This window comes from Pseudophryne corroboree, chromosome 1 (assembly GCF_028390025.1).
Source record: "Pseudophryne corroboree isolate aPseCor3 chromosome 1, aPseCor3.hap2, whole genome shotgun sequence".
NCBI lineage: Eukaryota > Metazoa > Chordata > Amphibia > Anura > Myobatrachidae > Pseudophryne > Pseudophryne corroboree.
The window spans coordinates 609,631,105-609,651,087 of NC_086444.1; the positions used below are offsets into that span (position 1 = coordinate 609,631,105).

At 45.8% G+C, this 19,983-nt stretch overlaps 2 pseudogenes; one reads left to right on the top strand and one right to left on the bottom strand.

Moving 5' to 3' along the window:
• Positions 1–13,282: 13,282 nt before the first annotated feature.
• LOC134936182 (5S ribosomal RNA) lies at positions 13,283–13,400 on the bottom strand (annotated as a pseudogene).
• Positions 13,401–13,544: 144 nt separating this feature from the next.
• Positions 13,545–13,662, top strand: LOC134942079 (5S ribosomal RNA; annotated as a pseudogene).
• Positions 13,663–19,983: the final 6,321 nt, after the last annotated feature.

Sequence of the window (19,983 nt, forward strand, 5' to 3'; positions counted from 1 at the left end):
CAGTGTAAAAATAAAGCAGCCAGTCTTTACCCAGCACAGAAACAAAATAACCCGCCCAAATCTAACTCTCTCTGCAAATGTTATATCTGCCTCCCCCTGCAGTGCACATGGTTTTGCCCAATTGCTAACAAACTTGCTACTGCGATCAACTCAGAATTACCCCCTTTGTTCAGTAGGCTGCCAAAACTATTTATTTGTGGTTGCAATTTAAGCAAGTGTGTAGAGCGTATGTTTAATTTGGAACTTGTTGGGCACAAGATGGTCCTGGTTACACACTGAAATAGAATGTACTGTATCATGCAAGCTGGGTACACACTGGAGCGATTTCGTTCCAAAATGCCATTTATCGCTTACATCATTCAGTGTGTACCCAGGATTGCGCGCTCCCGCGGTGCCTAGCAGCGGATGCTAGGTTTGATGTGCTGCACATCAAACCTATTTTCCTTGTTTATGCTAATGAAGGACGTTACATGGTCGTTCCGTTCTTCATTTCCACTGATGGGCATTTCGTTCCGATGTCGGCACAAATGCCTGTCACTTCAGAGTGTGCCCAGCATAAGTGCTCAGGCTGTGCTGCTTATGCATGGTAGAATTGTGCAACTTTTAGAGAAGATAAAGGGATTAAATCACAGTAGAGCTTTATAAATAATGTTCTTTTTATAGCAGGACCATGTCTGGTAAGCGGATGGTGCAAGACATGAAGTTTTATTTGCAAAATTGGCACTTGGTTTCCATTAAGTATGAGCCCTTTTTGATTCTGATTCTGATACTCTATAGCAGCCAATATATTTTGTGGGAGAGGCCATGTTTAGTTGGGATTGGGGTTTTCAGCACTGTGGTGGCAGGGAAGGAGTTTATACGTGACTGCTCCCCTCTCTGAACTTGATTTTTGTTGGGTTTGGTAAACAAGATAATTAAGAAAAATAAAGTCCAAACAGATGAACATAAATGTTTATTCTGTTACACAGGTAAGCAAGTAACTGTGTACCTGGACAAACTGTGCTGTAATGCAAGGGGTTCAAATACATTTATTTTATTTTTTGCACGCATGGTAAATACTGGCTGCTTCTAATGTGAGTTAGATCAGTTAGGACACGTCCATTTCACATCTAAAGCTCTCTGCACATCTTCCTATATCTGCCCCACATGCAGTGTGTAACAACATGAAGTGCATTTGTATCAAAGTGCGATAAAATTGACACATAGCAGCGTTCCTTCAGCGTTCAATCGAAGTGAAAAAGAAGGAAAACAGAAGCACACCATTCTAACGAAACACAGAAAACTGAAACTCTAATATCACCTCCTGATTGTCGCATCTGATAAAATAGCACGGAACGACCTAATTTGGACATTTCAATAGCCATCCATTTTACCAACAAATGCTTTTGTCTGTATTATTGTAATCTGTTATTTATGCACAGCTGTACAAATGCAATTTTACCAACAAATACTTAAAAATCCTTTCAGAATTACCATTGCTTTTTAACCCTCTCACAATCCTCTCATGTCTACCAGTCCAAATACATTTCTGCACCCACTTTATCTACGCTTTTGATTCACTTCAAACTAGTGATGTGCACCGGACATTTTTCGGGTTTTGTGTTTTGGATTCGGTTCCGGGGCCGTGTTTTGGATTCGGACGCGTTTTGGCAAAACCTCCCTGAAAATTTTTTGTCGGATTCAGGTGTGTTTTGGATTCAGGTGTTTTTTTTACAAAAAAACCCTCAAAAACAGCTTAAATCATAGAATTTGGGGGTCATTTTGATCCCATAGTATTATTAACTTCAATAACCATAATTTCCACTCATTTCCAGTCTATTCTGAACACCTCACACCATTATTTTTAGTCCTAAAATTTGCACCGAGGTCGCTGAATGACTAAGCTAAGCGACCCAAGTAGCCGACACAAACACCTGGCCCATCTAGGAGTGGCACTGCAGTTTTCTAACGAGAAGATGAGTGCTTCTATCCTCATGTGAATCTGAACCGCTAGCCATGAACATAGGCCAGGGCCTCAGCCGTTCCTTGCCACTCCATGTCGTAAATGGCATATTGGCAAGTTTACGCTTCTCATCAGACGCTTTTAATTTTGATTTTTGGGTCATTTTACTGAACTTTTGTTTTTTGGATATTACATGCTCTCTGCTATGACATTGGGCATCGGCCTTGGCAGACGACGTTGATGGCATTTCAACGTCTCGGCCATGTCTAGTGGCAGCAGCTTCAGCACGAGGAAGTGGAAGTGGATCTTGATCTTTCCCTATTTTACCCTCCACATTTTTGTTCTCCATTTTTTAATGTGTGGAATTATATGCCAGTAATATATCAATAGCAATGGCCTACTGTACCGTACTGCTATATATTATATACTGGTGGTCAGCAAAATTATGCACTGTCCTCCTACTACTGCGCACAACAACTAAAATGCACCACAGGTATGGATGGATAGTATACTTGACGACACAGAGGTAGGTAGAGCAGTGGACTACTGTACCGTACTGCTATATATTATATACTGGTGGTCAGCAAAATTATGCACTGTCCTACTACTGCGCACAACAGCTAAAATGCACCACAGGTATGGATGGATAGTATACTTGACGACACAGGGGTAGGTAGAACAGTGGCCTACTGTACCGTACTGCTATATATTATATACTGGTGGTCAGCAAAATTATGCACTGTCCTACTACTGCGCACAACAACTAAAATGCACCACAGGTATGGATGGATAGTATACTTGACGACAGAGGTAGGTAGAGCAGTGGACTACTGTACCGTACTGATATAATACTGGTGGTCACTGGTCAGCAAAATTCTGCACTGTATATACTATACTAGTACTATATACTACAATGCAGCACAGATATGGAGCGTTTTTCAGGCAGAGAACGTATATTACTGGTGGTCACTGGTCAGCAAAACTCTGCACTGTTTTCCTACTATATACTGGTGGTCCCCAGTCCCCACAATAAAGCACTCTGAGCACAGATATGGAGCGTTTTTCAGGCAGAGAACGTAGATATTTTCAGCACACTGAGCACAGATATTTGCAAGCACACTGAGCACAGATATTTGCAGCTCACTGAGCACAGATATTTACAGCACACTGAACACAACTCAGAGAACGCTGCACACGTCCTCTCCCTATCATCTCCAATGCACGAGTGAAAATGGCGGCGACGTACGACTCCTTATATAGAATACGAATCTCGCGAGAATCCGACAGCGGGATGATGACGTTCGGGCGCGCTCGGGTTAACCGAGCAAGGCGGGAGGATCCGAGTCTGCCTCGGACCCGTGTAAAATGGGTGAAGTTCTACTTCAAACTAAATCTACACTCATTGAGCTTACACTGATTTTCTCACCTACAATTCTGCAATTCTTCTGCTCTGATTCCCTTACAGCCTCATCTCCTACTTCCAGTTTCCCTCAACCTATTTACCTACTTAACACTATGGGGTATATTTACTAAAATTCGTATTTTCGCGACTGAGGTTAAAGTTCAATCACGAATGACATTGAAAGTGTAAAGTTGCAACTTTTTGAATTTATTACGACTAATTTACTAAGCTCTCGTATTCTGCATTTTCGTATTTACCGATGTCGATGTCATTCGGGTTTTTTTGCAGTGTTTTACGTGAGTGATTTGTAAAACACTGCCGACTTTAACACAATGAATCTCGGCCGGATCTGAGAGATCCGTGCTGGGCATCATTGTGCACCTTTATTAAAATAGAAATCATTGTTAAAATCTAAAAAAAAAATGCGTGGGGTCCCCCCTCCTAAGCCAAACCAGCCTCGGGCTCTTTGAGCCGGTCCTGGTTGAAAAAATATGGGTAAAAAAATGTCAGGGGTTCCCCCATATTTAAACAACCAGCACCGGGCTCTGCGCCTGGTTCCAAAAATACGGGGGACAAAAAGCGTAGGGGTCCCCCGTATTTCTGAAACCAGCACCGGGCTCCACTAGCCAGATACATAATGCCACAGCCGGGGGACACTTTTATATAGGTCCCTGCGGCCCTGGCATTACATACCCAACTAGTCACCCTTGGCCGGGGTACCCTGGAGGAGTGGGGACCCCTTCAATCAAGGGGTCCCACCCCTCCAGCCACCCAAGGGCCAGGGGTGAAGCCCGAGGCTGCCCCCCCCCCATCCAAGGGCTGCGGATGGGGGGCTGATAGCCTTTTTGTCAAAAAATGAATATTGTTTTTAGTAGCAGTACTACAAGTCCCAGCAAGCCTCCCCGCAAGCTGGTACTTGGAGAACCACAAGTACCAGCATGCGGTGGAAAACCGGGCCCGCTGGTACCTGTAGTACTACTACTAAAAAAATACCCCAATAAAAACAGAAGACACACACCTTGAAAGTAAAAGTTTAATACATACATCCACACCTCCAGATACACATACTTGAGGTTACTTTCGGTCAACCGCTGACCACAAAGTTCCCACCATTGGTTACAATGGAGCGCATAGGCGCTACATTGTAACACTGCCGTGTGCTGCCTGTCATACACTACAGGAGCACACAGCCAATCAGGAGGGTGCCACAACGTGGCGCTCCCTGATTGGCTGATGGAACCCTCTTAGACAGAAGTCAGGGGGGGTTCCTGGCATTCGGGGAAAGGTGTCCCATGTGAAAACATGGGGCCCCTTTCAGTGCGAGGTCTGGTGTCCGTTTTGTTATTTTGCAAAGTACTAGGATTACAAATAGAAAAGAAGAGGAGCCATCTACACTGGATTTTGTGAGTATATTTTTTTCAACAGGTACACCATGGATTCTACATGGAGAAGAGGACCGACCCTCGTGTGAACATAGGTAAGTATGTGTATCTGGAGGTGTGGATGTATGTATTAAACTTTTACTTTCAAGGTGTGTGTCTTCTGTTTTTATTGGGGTATTTTTTTAGTAGTAGTACTACAGGTACCAGCGGGCCCGGTTTTCCACCGCATGCTGGTACTTGTGGTTCTCCAAGTACCAGCTTGCGGGGGAGGCTTGCTGGGACTTGTAGTACTGCTACTAAAAACAATATTCATTTTTTGACAAAAAGGCTATCAGCCCCCCATCCGCAGCCCTTGGATGGGGGGGACAGCCTCTGGCTTCACCCCTGGCCCTTGGGTGGCTGGAGGGGGGGGACCCCTTGATTGAAGGGGTCCCCACTCCTCCAGGGTACCCCAGCCAGGGGTGACTAGTTGGGTATGTAATGCCAGGGCCGCAGGGACCTATATAAAAGTGTCCCCCGGCTGTGGCATTATGTATCTGGCTAGTGGAGCCCGGTGCTGGTTTCAGAAATACGGGGGATCCCTACGCTTCTTGTCCCCCGTATTTTTGGAACCAGGACCAGGCGCAGAGCCCGGTGCTGGTTGTTTAAATATGGGGGAACCCCTGACATTTTTTCCCCATATTTTTTCAACCAGGGCCGGCTCAAAGAGCCCGAGGCTGGTTTGGCTTAGGAGGGGGGACCCCATGCATTTTTTTTTTAACAAAATAACACTTTCCCACCCCTTCCCACTGAAAAACATGCACAGATCTCATGGATCCATGCATGCCTATCCGAACACGGTAAAAAAAAGCAGGTCTGTTTTTTTTTTTAGCACTTTTTCACGATTTGTATTTTAGCACGGCAGTGTTTGGCTATTGTCGGCAGTGTTTGTGATTTGCACTTTTTAGTAAATGACCAATTTCTACCAAATTCCTGGCGTATTTGACAGATGGTGTATTGATTCGTAATTTTTTCCTAGGACTTCCAAAATAATACGAATGCCCTAATCACTGCCGTGAGTTGAGTTTAGTAAATTCCCGAGATGACACTTTGAAGAAAAAACATCATCTCGGTCAAAATCGGGACCTTAGTAAATATACCCCTATGTCCCGGTTTTCTTCTACTCCCCACATCACTCAGTGTCTACCTAATCATGTGTCTTGCCCCCTGTTCACACCTCTATCCTTCCCCCCTGTTCACACCACTATCCTTCCCCCCCTAGTCTTCTACTACTCCTCCTCTCTCCCCTCCTCTGTCTCCCTCCATACCTCTGTTTCCTTCCCCCTCCTTTCCTGTAACCCCACTTTCATTCACCTCTGCTCCATGGTCCTGCTACCCCACAACTCAGCCCTGCTCCCTCCCTTCCCTGTCATCTCCCCACATTCCCATTCACATCACACTGAACTCCCTCCCTTCCCACCTCACGCAGCTTCTCCTCCTAGCTCAGGCACCACACCATCACTACTCTCTCATCATCCTTTGCCCTCAAAGTTAATCTCACCTTACCACTACAGCAACCCTGATAATCTCATTCACATCTCTCCCACAGACACCTATCCCCTCTCCTGTGCCCTCTGGAATGCCAGATATTTGTAACAAACTGGTCCCCACTCATGACCTTTTCATTTCCAACTCCCTGCACCTGCTAGCCATTACTGAAACCTGGATTACGCCCTCTGACACTCCTGCTGCTCTCTCTGCTGGGGGCCTCGCATTCACACATACACCCCGACCTGGGGTCGATATGGGGGTGGTGTTAGGATCCTTTTACCTTCTAGTTACTCCTACCAACTCATACCACCAGAACCATCCCTTAAATTCTCTACATTTGAGGTCCATGCTATATGCCTCTTCCAACCAGTCCATCTTAGAGTAGCTGTCATTTACCGCCCCCCTGGCATTGCCTCCAAATTCAACGACAACTTTGCTTCCTGGCTTCCTCTCTTCTGACATTCCCTCCATTATCCTAGGTGATTTCAACATCCCTATCTATATCCACACACAGTCCCCTGCCTCTAAACTCCTTAACCTCACCTCTTCACTTGGTCTCTCCCAATGGACCTCCTCACTCCCCATGTGAATGGGAGCTCACTGGATCTGGTCTTCACTCACCGTTGTGATATTTCTTATTTTTCCATCTCCCAATTTCCCCTCTCTGACCACCAACCTTTAACCTATCTCTCTCTGCTTCCCCATCTCTACCTCCTAAGGCTACCATCACTAAGCGTAACATTTAAGCTATTGACACCACAGTCCTTTCCTCCGTTTGACTCACTTCTCTCTCCTATGCTCTCTCTCTCATGCCCTGAACAAGCCACTTCCATATACAATGCATCCCTTACTTCTGCTCTTGACTCTGTTGCTCCACCAATCACTATTCACACTCGCAAATTAACACCTCAACCCTGGCACACCAAATGCACCAGATATCTGCAAAAATGCTCACGTACTGCTGAGTGACACTGGAGGAAATCACGCTCTAAGGCAGACTTCCTCCATTTCAAACTTATGTTCTCATCCTTCAGTGCTGCCCTTTCCCTTGCTAAACAGTCATACTTCAAGAACCTCATCTCCTCCCAGTCTTCCAACCCCCTGCGCCTCTTTGCTACTCTCAACTCACTCCTCTGCACACCTCCACCTCATCTCCCCTCCTCATTCTCTGTTCTTGACTTTGCCACTTACTTCACGTCCAAAATTGACTCCATGCGTCAGGACATCACATCACACCAGACCATCAGCAACCAGCCTCCTCCAATAACTTAACACCCATCCCCATCCCTCTCACCAGCTCTTACATCTTTCTACCATGCATCTGGTGAAGTCATGGCCCTCATTCGTTCCTCTCCCCATACCACCTCCCCTCTTGACCCTATACCCTCCCACCTCCTCCGCTACCTCTTCTTCTGCCTGTTCCCATCTTTCCCACCTTCTCAATCTCTCCCTCTCATCAGGCACTGTCCCCTCTGCCTTCAAGCTTGCACTCATCTCTCCTATTCTTAAAGAACCTACCCTTGATCCAAACACACTCCAACTACCGACCCATCTCCCTCTCCCTTTTGCCTCCAAACTCCTTGAGCGTATTGTCTACAACCGCCTTACTTCCTTTCTTTCCTCACACTCACTGCTTAACCCATTCCAGTCTGGCTTCTGTCCTCTCCACTCCACTGAAACTGCCCTTACAAAAGTCTGCAATGACCTCCGTGCTGCTAAATCTAAGGGCCACTACTCTCTACTTATTCTTCTTGATCTCTCTGCTGCTTTTGACACTGTGGACCACCCTCTCCTGCAAATCCTTCACTCCATTGGTCTGCGTGATACTGCCCTCTCTTGGCTGTCTTCCTACCTCTCTGACCGTTCATTCTCTGTCTCCTCTCATGACTCCACCTCCCCCTCACTTCCACTAACTGTAGGTGTACCCCCAAGGCTCTGTCCTTGGTCCTCTTCTTTTCTCTCTCTATACATCCTCACTAGGTAAGCTTATTAGCTCTTTTGATTTCCAATATCATCTCTATGCTGATGACACTCAAATCTATCTTTCCTCTCCGGACCTCTCCCCTGCTCTCCTCACTCGAATCTCCAACTCTCTCTCTGCTATCTCTGTTTGGATGTCCCAGCGCTTTCTTAAACTTAACATGTCTAAGACCGAGCTGATCATCTTCCCTCCCTCCCGCATAACCTCACCTCCCACAATCTCATTATCTATTGATGGCACTACCATCTCCGCTAGCCCCCAAGTGTGCTGTCTTGGAGTAATCCTTGACTCCTCCCTCTCCTTCAAACCACACATTCAGCACCTCTCACAAACCTGCCGTTTTCATCTAAAAAAATATTTCCAGGATCAGACACTTTCTGACCCAGGAAGCTACTAAGACTCTTATCCACTCACTGGTCATCCCCAGACTGGACTACTGTAATCTCCTCCTGACTGGCATTCCTAACAAATATCTCTCTCCACTCCAATCTATCCTCAATGCTGCTGCCCGGCTCATTTTCCTCACCAAATGCAATACGTCCACCTCTCCTCTCCTACAAGACCTTCACTGGCTCCCCTTCCCTTTCAGAATCCATTTCAAGCTTCACACACTCGCTTACAAAGCCCTCACCCACTCCTCTCCCATCTACATCTCTGACTTTATCTCCCCTTACACTCCCACCCGTCCTCTTCGCTCTGCTAATGCACGCCGACTCTCCTGCCTACTGATTACTTCCTCCCACTCCTACCTCCAAGATTTTTCATGTGCTGCTCCAATTCTCTGGAATTCCCTACCTCTCCCCCTCAGACTCTCCACCTCTCTACAAAACTTCAAATGGGCTTTCAAGACCCACTTCTTCACCAAACCCAGCCAAATCTCATCCTAACCCTCTGTTCCACGCTCTCTCCGTACCCCGTCTGTGTCACCCCTGTCTGTCTACCCCTCACCTTTGGAATGTAAGCTCTCACGAATAGGGCCCTCTTCCCTCATGTGCTTATCCTTTCTTTTACTTTAATAATCTTCAACTGCATCAACTCCAGCAGTCTTCTGCCACCTGATACTTATTTCAGTGTTATCTGCTGATGTAGCTATATTTTTTTACCCTGTACTTGTCCTATATTGTCTTCAACTGTAAGTTGCTGTTTTCCTGTTATGATTATTTGTTTATGTACTCTGTAATTGGGCACTGCAGAACCCTTGTGGCGCCATATAAATAAAGGCTAATAATAAATGGTTGTGTAAAGGTGCAGTTACTTGATTTTTCTACTTCTCTCCACTCTGAATGAGCCCCAGAATGGTTAACCATTTATATCCACCCCCATTCCATTTTAGCTTTACAATCTAGGGGTAAATGTATTATAGCGGAACGTATCATGCCGCTATAACCCTTCCTGCTTTGCCTCATTACCGAGGAGAAGCAGGAAGGGACAGCGACAAGATATATTAACATCTTGTCTGCAGCTGTAGGTGTCAGAATGGTCAGCGATGCTGAATGTTCATACATTGCCCATGCTTATCGGCCTTCTATCTTTCAGATAGCGCCCCTGTCACCCTGTAGACACCGCTGCCTTCATACATGGGGGAGAAGCACTGATACCAATTCTCCCCAATAACGACGGGTAATACATTTACCCACTAGTTCTGTACCACAGGCACACAGAGCTACCACAATGTTGTTGGTATGACTTTATTGAGCAGATCTCATAGGATACTTGATTGCACAAGTTATCTGACAAATCTGTTGCAATAGATGTGTGGTTGCATAGATGTGTAAAGGTCCATACACACTAGTAGATTTTAATTTCAAAAGACTTTGACATCATCTCTGAAAGATATATCTTTCAACCAAAGTAGTGCAGACACACTGAGCTATTTTCCCAAAGAGCAAGAGATTTTCAGGAGGCGAAAGACTTTGCTGAAAATCTTTCATTAGAAAAGCTATTTACTTAATGGGCTGGGTTTAAATTCCAAGGGTGGGAGCATGGGCCAATGTAAAGGGGACTGGTGCTGTAATGTGTGTAAAAAGGGGGACTGGTGCTGTAATGTGTGTAAAAAGGGGGACTGCTGCCGTAATGTGTGTAAAAAGGGGGACTGCTGCCATGTGTATAAATGGGGATTGCTCCATGTGTATAAATGGGGACTTTGCTTATTATGTGTGTTTATACATAAACATTGGCGGGCAGTGGTGCCAATAATATATACGTTCCCTCATGTGCTTATCCTTTGTCTTAGGGTGTGTACACACGGTGAGATATTTTCTTTCGATTTTGACTATATAGTCAAAATCGCAAGAAAAGTTAGTGCAGATCGCATGGTGAAAGTCAGCTTGCGATCCCGATTCGATCCCGATGCTCAATCCCGCCAGGTCGGCATCGCAAGGAAAGATAGACTGTGCAAGCAAGTCAATCCTTGCTAGATCGGTGTACTATCTAGTTCATCTCACATGTCAATGACATCTCACATAAGCCAAAATCTCACATAAGCCAAAATCTCACATACAGTAAGCCAAATCGTAAGCACACATAGTCCATATCTCAAGAAAAGTTAGTCAAAATCTGGGCTTCGGGGCGTTCAAGGGAAATCGCAAGTGAAAATCGGGCATAGCAAGGATCTCACCGTGTGTACACACCCTTACTTTAATAATCTTCAACTGTACCACATCCAGCAGTCTTCTGCCACCTGAAACTTATTCCAGTGTCATCTGCTGATGTAACTATGTTTATTTACGCTGTACTTGTCCTATACTGTCATCAACTGTAAGTTGCTGTTTTCCTGTTTGATTATTTATGTACTCTGTAATTGGGCGCTGCGGAACCCTTGTGGTGCCATATAAATAAAGGATAATAATAATAAATATGTTGCTGGCCTGTGCCAGCAATGTATGTATTACTGGCTAATATATGCATCATTGGTGGCCAGTGGCGGCAGTAATATATACATTGCTGGTCTGTGCCAGCAATGTATATATTACTGGCTAAAATAAAAAAAACAATAAACAAACATTGGTGGCCAGTGGTATATACATTGCTGGCCTATGCCAGCAATGTATATAACCGAGGGTGCAGCGACTCACTAGTTTCACTGGTTGGATCCATGCCACTGCGTCCGGAAGGGAGCAGAAGCTGGAGGGGGAGGGCGCTGGAGAGAGCGGGCGGACAGCTGCGTCTAGCAGGTGGGGCTTGGGGAGGGAGCAGGGCCGGTCCACCGGCCAGAAGACATTTCATCTTCCAGCCATCATTGATCACGGCCGTACACACTGAGTGTTGATGGCTGGAAAATAAACCATTATCTTCAAGCATGCTGGTTTCACCAGCCGACGGACCACCTCGCTGGCGATGATGCGGGAGCGCGCATCATCGCCAGACGCTGGGCCATACACACTGGGTGACTTTGACCTCAAAATCGTTCAAAATGGCAAAAATTAACGATTTTGAGGCCAAAAATCGCCCAGTGTGTATGGGCCTTAAGCATAGCCAACCGTTCATGAACTGATCCAGAAAGAACATTCATGTATTTCGGTTCTATAGAAATAAGGAATACATTTCTGTTATTAATGATTAGCTTCTGTAAAGTTCTCAAGTCCATATTGACTTTGTATATCAGAGTGCAGATAAAATTAAAGTGAGTGGGCAATTTTATCATATTTATTTACATAGGGATGCTTAACATTTTTCTTTGACCTATGTGTTTTGCTTTTAAGTCTGTTGAAGGAACTAGTAGAATAATACTAGAGGCAATAATTAATTTGTTCATAAAAAAAAAATCCCTGACGCTGCTGCCTGGATACTAAAATTTATTGTTTAATATTAAAGACTATAAAACCTATGTATTATTAATTGTGGCACTGCTGTGATTAATAACTGTCAGTATCGCAACAGATATTTTCCTTCTGAATGTAAATATCCCCATTATATACTAAGCAGTGACGTAAACTGCTGAGGAAGCACTGGCTAGTACCAGAGCCAGATTTACACACACACTATGAGCCAAAGGGTGGATGTGGGCATTATACACAGATGCAGCAGTATATACTGCTGGAAATGTGGTGAGTTTTGATCAGAAATGTGCGGACAAGGTAGGCACTGCCTCACCTGCCATAGAACGGCTCTACCTCACCGCACGTCACTGGTACTAAGTGGTAGCGATAACCAGCATGTTTGTGAAAGACTGCTCCCGGGAATCTGAGACTGAAGACGGTGTCAGTTCTGGGAGTCAGACGGTGATTTTTCTCCTAATTTTATGAGAACTGCCTAGATAAATAGGAACCTAAGGAGGTGCAGGAAATGTGCATTATATAGCAAAATGAAGCTCTGGGTAACAGGCCCTGCATATGTACATTTGTAAGTATTAATTTGAATGGAAATCTAGCAGAGTTAGCAAAGGATTCAGCAGTAGTAAATACAAGCTGTTCTAATTACATGCATTTGTTAAGATTGGTTAACATTACACCCCGCCACAGCATGTTTAACTTGCTTCCTTCAGGCAGGCGTTACAGGGCTGTCCCCGCCAGATCCACCAGAAGCCTCAAAAGTTTCTTTCCCCAAGCGGTCCACCTGCTGAACTCCTGAACATTGACTGACTAGAAGTACATGTAACTAACTTGTGTCCCTACGGTATACCTACAATTGAAAAGGAGAAAAAAGACAAAAAACCCTTGTTTGGGAGCACTCATTTGTAATAATTGATATAATATAAATGGAAAGAATGATGAATTGAGATAAAACTTAACCTTTAATTGTTTCTTGAATAAAAAAAGTGGGAATAAATATGAAATAATTTTGGGACTCGTGTCTGATGTTTGGAATAAGGAACTTGTTTAACCTATTTAACAAATGAGGTACAAGATAATTTAGAAAGGTGAAAATATCAGAAAGGATGTGTTTAATGGATACCATAAGGTTCTAATGAAATAAGGGTATCCAGGGGAATCACTGTACATGCCTTGGAATATAGGTTTGAATGGTAGCGTGATATAGTAGCAATGTTGGGCTAAAGGTTGAGGTGAGAGAGGAAGATAGCGGAAAGATGTCTTTTAAGAGAAAAGGGCCCACTGCACCTGGTATTCTCAGGAGGTTTCCCTTCCTAATACTGACCAGGCCATGCCTGCTTAGCTTCCGAGATCGGACAAGATCGGGCGTATTCAGGGTAGTATGGCCGTGGGCCGTTGTCTGGAATGGAAGGAAAGAAAAGAGGAAAAAAGGGGGGAGGGGAAGTCCACTCCTAATATCTGTACTGTACATAAATCAGAACCATAAATAGTCCGGGAGGGTTTTTCCAGAAGCAGGAAGCATATTTCCTCTACATCGGCCCACGGCCATACTACCCTGAATACGCCCGATCCTGTCCAATCTCGGAAGCTAAGCAGGCATGGCCTGGTCAGTACTAGGAAGGAGAACCTCCTGAGAATACCAGGTGCAGTGGGCCTTTTAAAAGGAAAAATTCCATCAAACACTTTTCATATTCCTGCTTCTGGAAAAACCCTCCCGGACTATTTATGGTTCTGATTTATACCAGGTGCAGTGGGCCCTTTTTGTCTTTTTTCTCCTTTTCAATTGTAGTCCAATCTACAAAATTCCTGGGAGCACCGCCAATCATTAGCAGTTTAAAACTCACTTGTCAACTGCATGCATATTGGTTTTTCATCTTTGATGTCATTCTTATACCTCGTTTAGATTGTTAGACTAGTGCGGTTCCATACTAAATTTATCCCTACGGTATACCTATCTGTGTAACTTTACTTGCCCCCCCCCCCCCCCCCCCCCCCCCCACACACACACACACACACACACACACACACACACACACACACACACACACACACACACACCTGCTTACCTGTTACCTACTTGGCTGTTGTATAGCAAACCGAAGACAAATTCCTAGTATACGCAAGTATACCTGGCCAATAAAGCTGATTCTGATTCTGACATGAAGCTCTTTTTAAAATGGAATGGTGACGTAAAAGAAAATGTAGTTGCACAAGATTGTCCACTAGATGGCATCCTGGGAATCGCTAGAGCCCATCATAAACAGGGCATCTTGCTGTGTATGCATAATTATGTACAGAAAGAATATTTAAAACAATTTATAAATAACTGCCTGTATGGAACAAATCGACATGCTTAAATAAATAACTGAGCAAAAAATGGAGGGTAGGTTTGGGATGTAAATGGGCCACTGGTCAGTTACTACGTGTTGTATATAGAGTTATGGTGTGGCCTGCTTCAGTACATACAGCTTTAATAAATTGGTTAGATGAAGGGCAATAACTAAATGTACATAACATTATTTCTCTGATGTCCTAGTGGATGCTGGGAACTCCGTAAGGACCATGGGGAATAGATGGGCTCCGCAGGAGACTGGGCACTCTAAAAGAAAGATTAGGTACTATCTGGTGTGCACTGGCTCCTCCCTCTATGCCCCTCCTCCAGACCTCAGTTAGAATCTGTGCCCGGCCAGAGCTGGGTGCTCCTAGTGGGCTCTCCCGAGCTTGCTAGAAAGAAAGTATTTGTTAGGTTTTTTTATTTTCAGTGAGATCTGCTGGCAACAGACTCACTGCTACGTGGGACTGAGGGGAGAGAAGCAAACCTACCTGCTTGCAGCTAGCTTGTGCTTCTTAGGCTACTGGACACCATTAGCTCCAGAGGGTTCGAACATAGGGCCTGACCTCGATCGTCCGTTCCCGGAGCCGCGCCGCCGTCCCCCTTGTAGAGCCAGAAGACAGAAGAGAAGCGATGAAATCGGCGGCAGAAGACTCCTGTCTTCATTAAGGTAGCACACAGCACCGCAGCTGTGCGCTATTGCTCCCACAGCACACCACACACTCCGGTCACTGTAGGGTGCAGGGCGCTGGGGCGGGGGGGGCGCCCTGGGCAGCAATTATAATTTAGTGATGTATGGAGCAATCTTGTATTGCTTTCATAGGAATAATACATGGCCGAAAATGATATCACACAGGAAGCAGTTTAGCATTTAACATTATTGTTTTGTTTATTTCACATCATTTTACAATATAGGCATTATATTTCCAGTGCTATAAATATTAAGAAATGAAGGAATATGCCAGGACAATAATTTAATGACCTTCTGAACAAGTAACCAACAGGAAGCACGTTTCCACTTCCGGGTCAAATGCAGTATAAAAAGAGGATGTGTGCAGGTATGGATCATTCTGCCCTGAGGAAGAGTTAGATACAACTCGAAACGCATTGGCGGCACTGAATGATCCATCTACCTGCATCTAGAGTACCAGGAGAACCCTACCAGGTCCTGCGGCCGGTGTTTTGCATGAGGGGAGGAGGGAGGAATTCCGTAACCTTCCAATTTTGCTCTTCTCATTGCTCCATGCTGGGAGCCTGACACGGTACGGTTCCAATTTTACTACATAGTGAATTTGTCACTTTTATTGGATACGAGTATCTCATGAATTTTAATTTAATAAATCGACTTTTATTTTGAATTACTACACTATATGTGCTTTTTCTTCTTTCTATGATGAATACCTCTACATAAGGAAAAAATTTCGAATTAATTTTGGGAGAAGAATTGGCATCAAGAAAAAAAAGAATTTTCCATGTGAAACATAGGATTCATTTTGGGACTATTCATCAAGATTTTCACGTAACTTTTTTATTCTTATAGTGGGAGTGCCAACGGTGTATTCAACAAATAACTGTTGTCTATTAGCAATTATAATACCTTTTGGCACTTTAAATACACATAATACAGTCTGAAAACTGTATATGTGTAAAAAAAAAACGCCATTAAGTTACATAAAACGCGGGACAGAAGCCCGCCGCTGAGGGGGCGGGGCCTTCTTCCTCAGCACACCAGCGCCATTTTCCCTTCACAGCTCCGCTGGAAGCAGCTCCCCAGGCTCTCCCCTGCAGTATCCTGATACAAGAAGGGTAAAAAAGAGAGGGGAGGCACATAAATTTAGGCGCAAATAAGATATTTAAGCAGCTATTGGGTAAATCACTTTTTATAGGGTAAATCCCTGTGTTATATAGCACTGTGGTGTGTGCTGGCATACTCTCTCTCTGTCTCCCCAAAGGACTTTGTGGGGTCCTGTCCTCAGTCTGAGCATTCCCTGTGTGTGTGCGGTGTGTCGGTACGGCTGTGTCGACATGTTTGATGAGGAGGGTTACGTGGAGGCGGAGCAGGGGCAGATAAGTGTGGTGTCGCCCCCAACGGGGCCGACACCTGATTGGATGGATATGTGGAAGGTCTTAACCGACAGTGTCAACTCCTTACATAAAAGGTTCGATGATGCAGCAGCCTTGGGACAGCCAGGGTCTCAGCCCGCGCCTGCCCAGGCGACTCAGAAGCCGTCAGGGGCTCATAAACGCCCGCTAGCTCAGATGGTAGACACAGATGTCGACACGGAGTCTGACTCCAGTGTAGATGAGGATGAGACAAATGTACAGTCTACAAAAGCCATCCGATGCATGATTACTGCAATGAAAGATGTATTGCACATTTCTGATATTAACCCGGTTACCACCAAGAGGGGTATTATGTTTGGGGAGAAAAAGCAGCCAGTGACTTTTCCCCCATCTGATGAATTAAATGATTTGTGTGAAGAAGCGTGGAGTTCCCCTGATAAGAAACTAGTGATTTCTAAGAGGTTACTGATGGCGTACCCTTTCCCGCCAACGGATAGGTTACGTTGGGAAACATCCCCTAGGGTGGACAAGGCGCTAACACGCTTATCTAAAAGGGTGGCACTGCCGTCTCAGGATCCGGCCGCCCTAAAGGAGCCTGCGGATAGAAAGCAGGAAGCTATCCTGAAGTCTGTGTATACACACTCTGGTACTCTACTGAGACCTGCTATTGCTTCAGCCTGGATGTGTAGTGCTGCAGCAGCATGGACTGATACCCTGTCAGACAACATTGATTCCCTCGACAGGGATACTGTTTTGCTAACCATCGAACATATAAAAGACGTCGTCTTATATATGCGGGATGCCCAGAGGGACATTTGCCTGCTGGCATCTAGAATTAATGCAATGTCCATTTCTGCCAGGAGAGTATTATAGACTCGGCAGTGGACAGGTGATGCTGATTCTAAAAAACACATGGAGGTTTTGCCTTATAAGGGTGAGGAATTGTTTGGGGACGGTCTCTCGGACCTCGTATCCACAGCAACTGCTGGGAAGTCGACTTTTTTACCTCAGGTTCCCTTACAGCCTAAGAAAGCGCCATATTATCAAGTGCAGTCCTTTCGGCCTCAGAAAGGCAAGCGGGTCAGAGGAGCATCCTTTCTGGCCAGAGGCAAGGGTAGAGGAAAGAAGCTGCACCAGGCAGCCAGTTCCCAGGAACAAAAATCCTCCCCTGCTTACACTAAGTCCACCGCATGACGTTGGGGCTCCACAGGCGGAGCCAGGTGCGGTGGGGGCGCATCTCCGAAACTTCGGCAACCAGTGGGTTCGCTCACAAGTGGATCTCTGGGCTGTACAAATTGTATCTCAGGGATACAAGCTGGAGTTCGAGGCGACTCCCCCTCGCCGTTACCTCAAATCAGCCTTGCCAGCTGCTCCCAGGGAAAGGGAGGTAGTACTGGCGGCAATTCACAAGCTGTACCTCCAGCAGGTGATAATCAAGGTCCCCCTCCTTCAACAGGGCAGGGGTTACTATTCCACAATGTTTGTGGTACCGAAACCGGACGGTTCGGTGAGACCCATTCTGAATTTAAAATCCTTGAACACTTATATAAAGAAGTTCAAGTTCAAAATGGAATCGCTCAGGGCGGTTATTGCAAGCCTGGAAGAGGGGGATTTTATGGTGTCGCTGGACATCAAGGATGCTTACTTGCATGTCCCCATTTACCCACCTCACCAGGAATACCTCAGGTTTGTGGTACAGGACTGTCATTACCAATTCCAGACGTTGCCGTTTGGTCTCTCCACGGCACCGAGAATATTTACCAAGGTAATGGCCGAAATGATGATACTCCTTCGGAAGAAGGGAGTTATAATTATCCCGTACTTGGATGATCTCCTCATAAAGGCGAGGTCCAGAGAGCAGTTGTTGATCAGCGTAGCACTCTCTCAGGAAGTGTTGCAACAGCACGGCTGGATTCTGAATATCCCAAAGTCGCAGCTGATTCCTGCGACGCGTCTGCTTTTCCTGGGCATGATTCTGGACACAGAACAGAAGAAGGTGTTTCTCCCGGTGGAGAAGGCCCAGGAATTGTCATCTCTGGTCAGGGACCTCCTGAAACCAAAACAGGTGTCGGTGCATCACTGCACGCGAGTCCTGGGAAAGATGGTGGCTTCTTACGAAGCAATTCCCTTCGGCAGGTTCCAGCAAAGGATCTTTCAGTGGGATCTGTTGGACAAATGGTCCGGATCGCATCTTCAGATGCATCGGTTGATCACCCTGTCCCCAAGGGCCAGGGTGTCTCTGCTGTGGTGGCTGCAGAGTGCTCATCTTCTCGAGGGCCGCAGGTTCGGCATACAGAACTGGGTCCTGGTGACCACGGATACAAGCCTCCGAGGATGGGGGGCAGTCACTCAGGGAAGAAACTTCCAAGGACAGTGGTCAAGTCTGGAGACTTCACTACACATAAATATACTGGAACTAAGGGCCATTTACAAAACCGCCAGGGCGGCACGAGAAGCAGGATGGCAATGGCAGAAGCCACAAGGATTCTTCGATGGGCGGAGAATCACGTGCTAGCACTGTCAGCAGTGTTCATTCCGGGAGTGGACAACTGGCAGACTTCCTCAGCAGGCACAACCTCCACCCGGGAGAGTGGGGACTTCATCAAGAAGTCTTCACACAGATTGTAAATCGCTGGGAACTGCCAAGGGTGGACATGATGGCGTCCCGCCTCAACAAAAAGCTAAAAAAAAAATATATATATTGCGCCAGGTCAAGGGACCCTCAGGCGATAGCTGTGGACGCACTAGTGACACCGTGGGTGTACCAGTCGGTTTATGTGTTCCTCTCATACCCAAGGTACTGAGGATAGTAAGAAAGAGAGGAGTAAGAACTATACTCATCGTTCCGGATTGGCCAAGAAGAACTTGGTACCCAGAACTACAAGAAATGATCTCAGAAGACCCATGGCCTCTGCCTCTCAGACAGGACCTGTTACAGCAGGGGCCCTGTCTGTTCCAAGACTTACCGCGGCTGCGTTTGACGTCATGGCGGTTGAATGCCGGATCCTAACGGAAAAGGGCATTCCAGATGAAGTGATTCCTACGCTGATAAAAGCTAGGAAGGATGTGACAGCAAAGCATTATCACCGCATATGGCGGAAATATGTCGCTTGGTGTGAGGCCAGGAAGGCCCCAACAGAGGAATTCCAGCTGGGTCGATTTCTGCACTTCATACAGTCAGGGGTGACTATGGGCCTAAAATTGGGGTCCATAAAGGTCCAGATTTCGGCCCTATCTATTTTCTTTCAAAAAGAACTGGCTTCACTGCCTGAAGTTCAGACGTTTGCTGCATATTCAGCCCCCTTTTGTGCCTCCAGTGGCACCTTGGGGTCTTAACGTTGTGTTGGATTTCCTGAAATCACACTGGTTTGAGCCACTTAGGACCGTGGAGCTAAAGTATCTCACGTGGAAGGTGGTCATGCTGTTGGCCTTAGCTTCAGCTAGGCGTGTGTCAGAATTGGCGGCTTTGTCATGTAAAAGCCCGTATCTGATCTTCCATATGGACAGGGCAGAATTGAGGACTTGTCCCCAATTTCTCCCAAAGGTGGTATCAGCGTTTCATTTGAACCAACCTATTGTG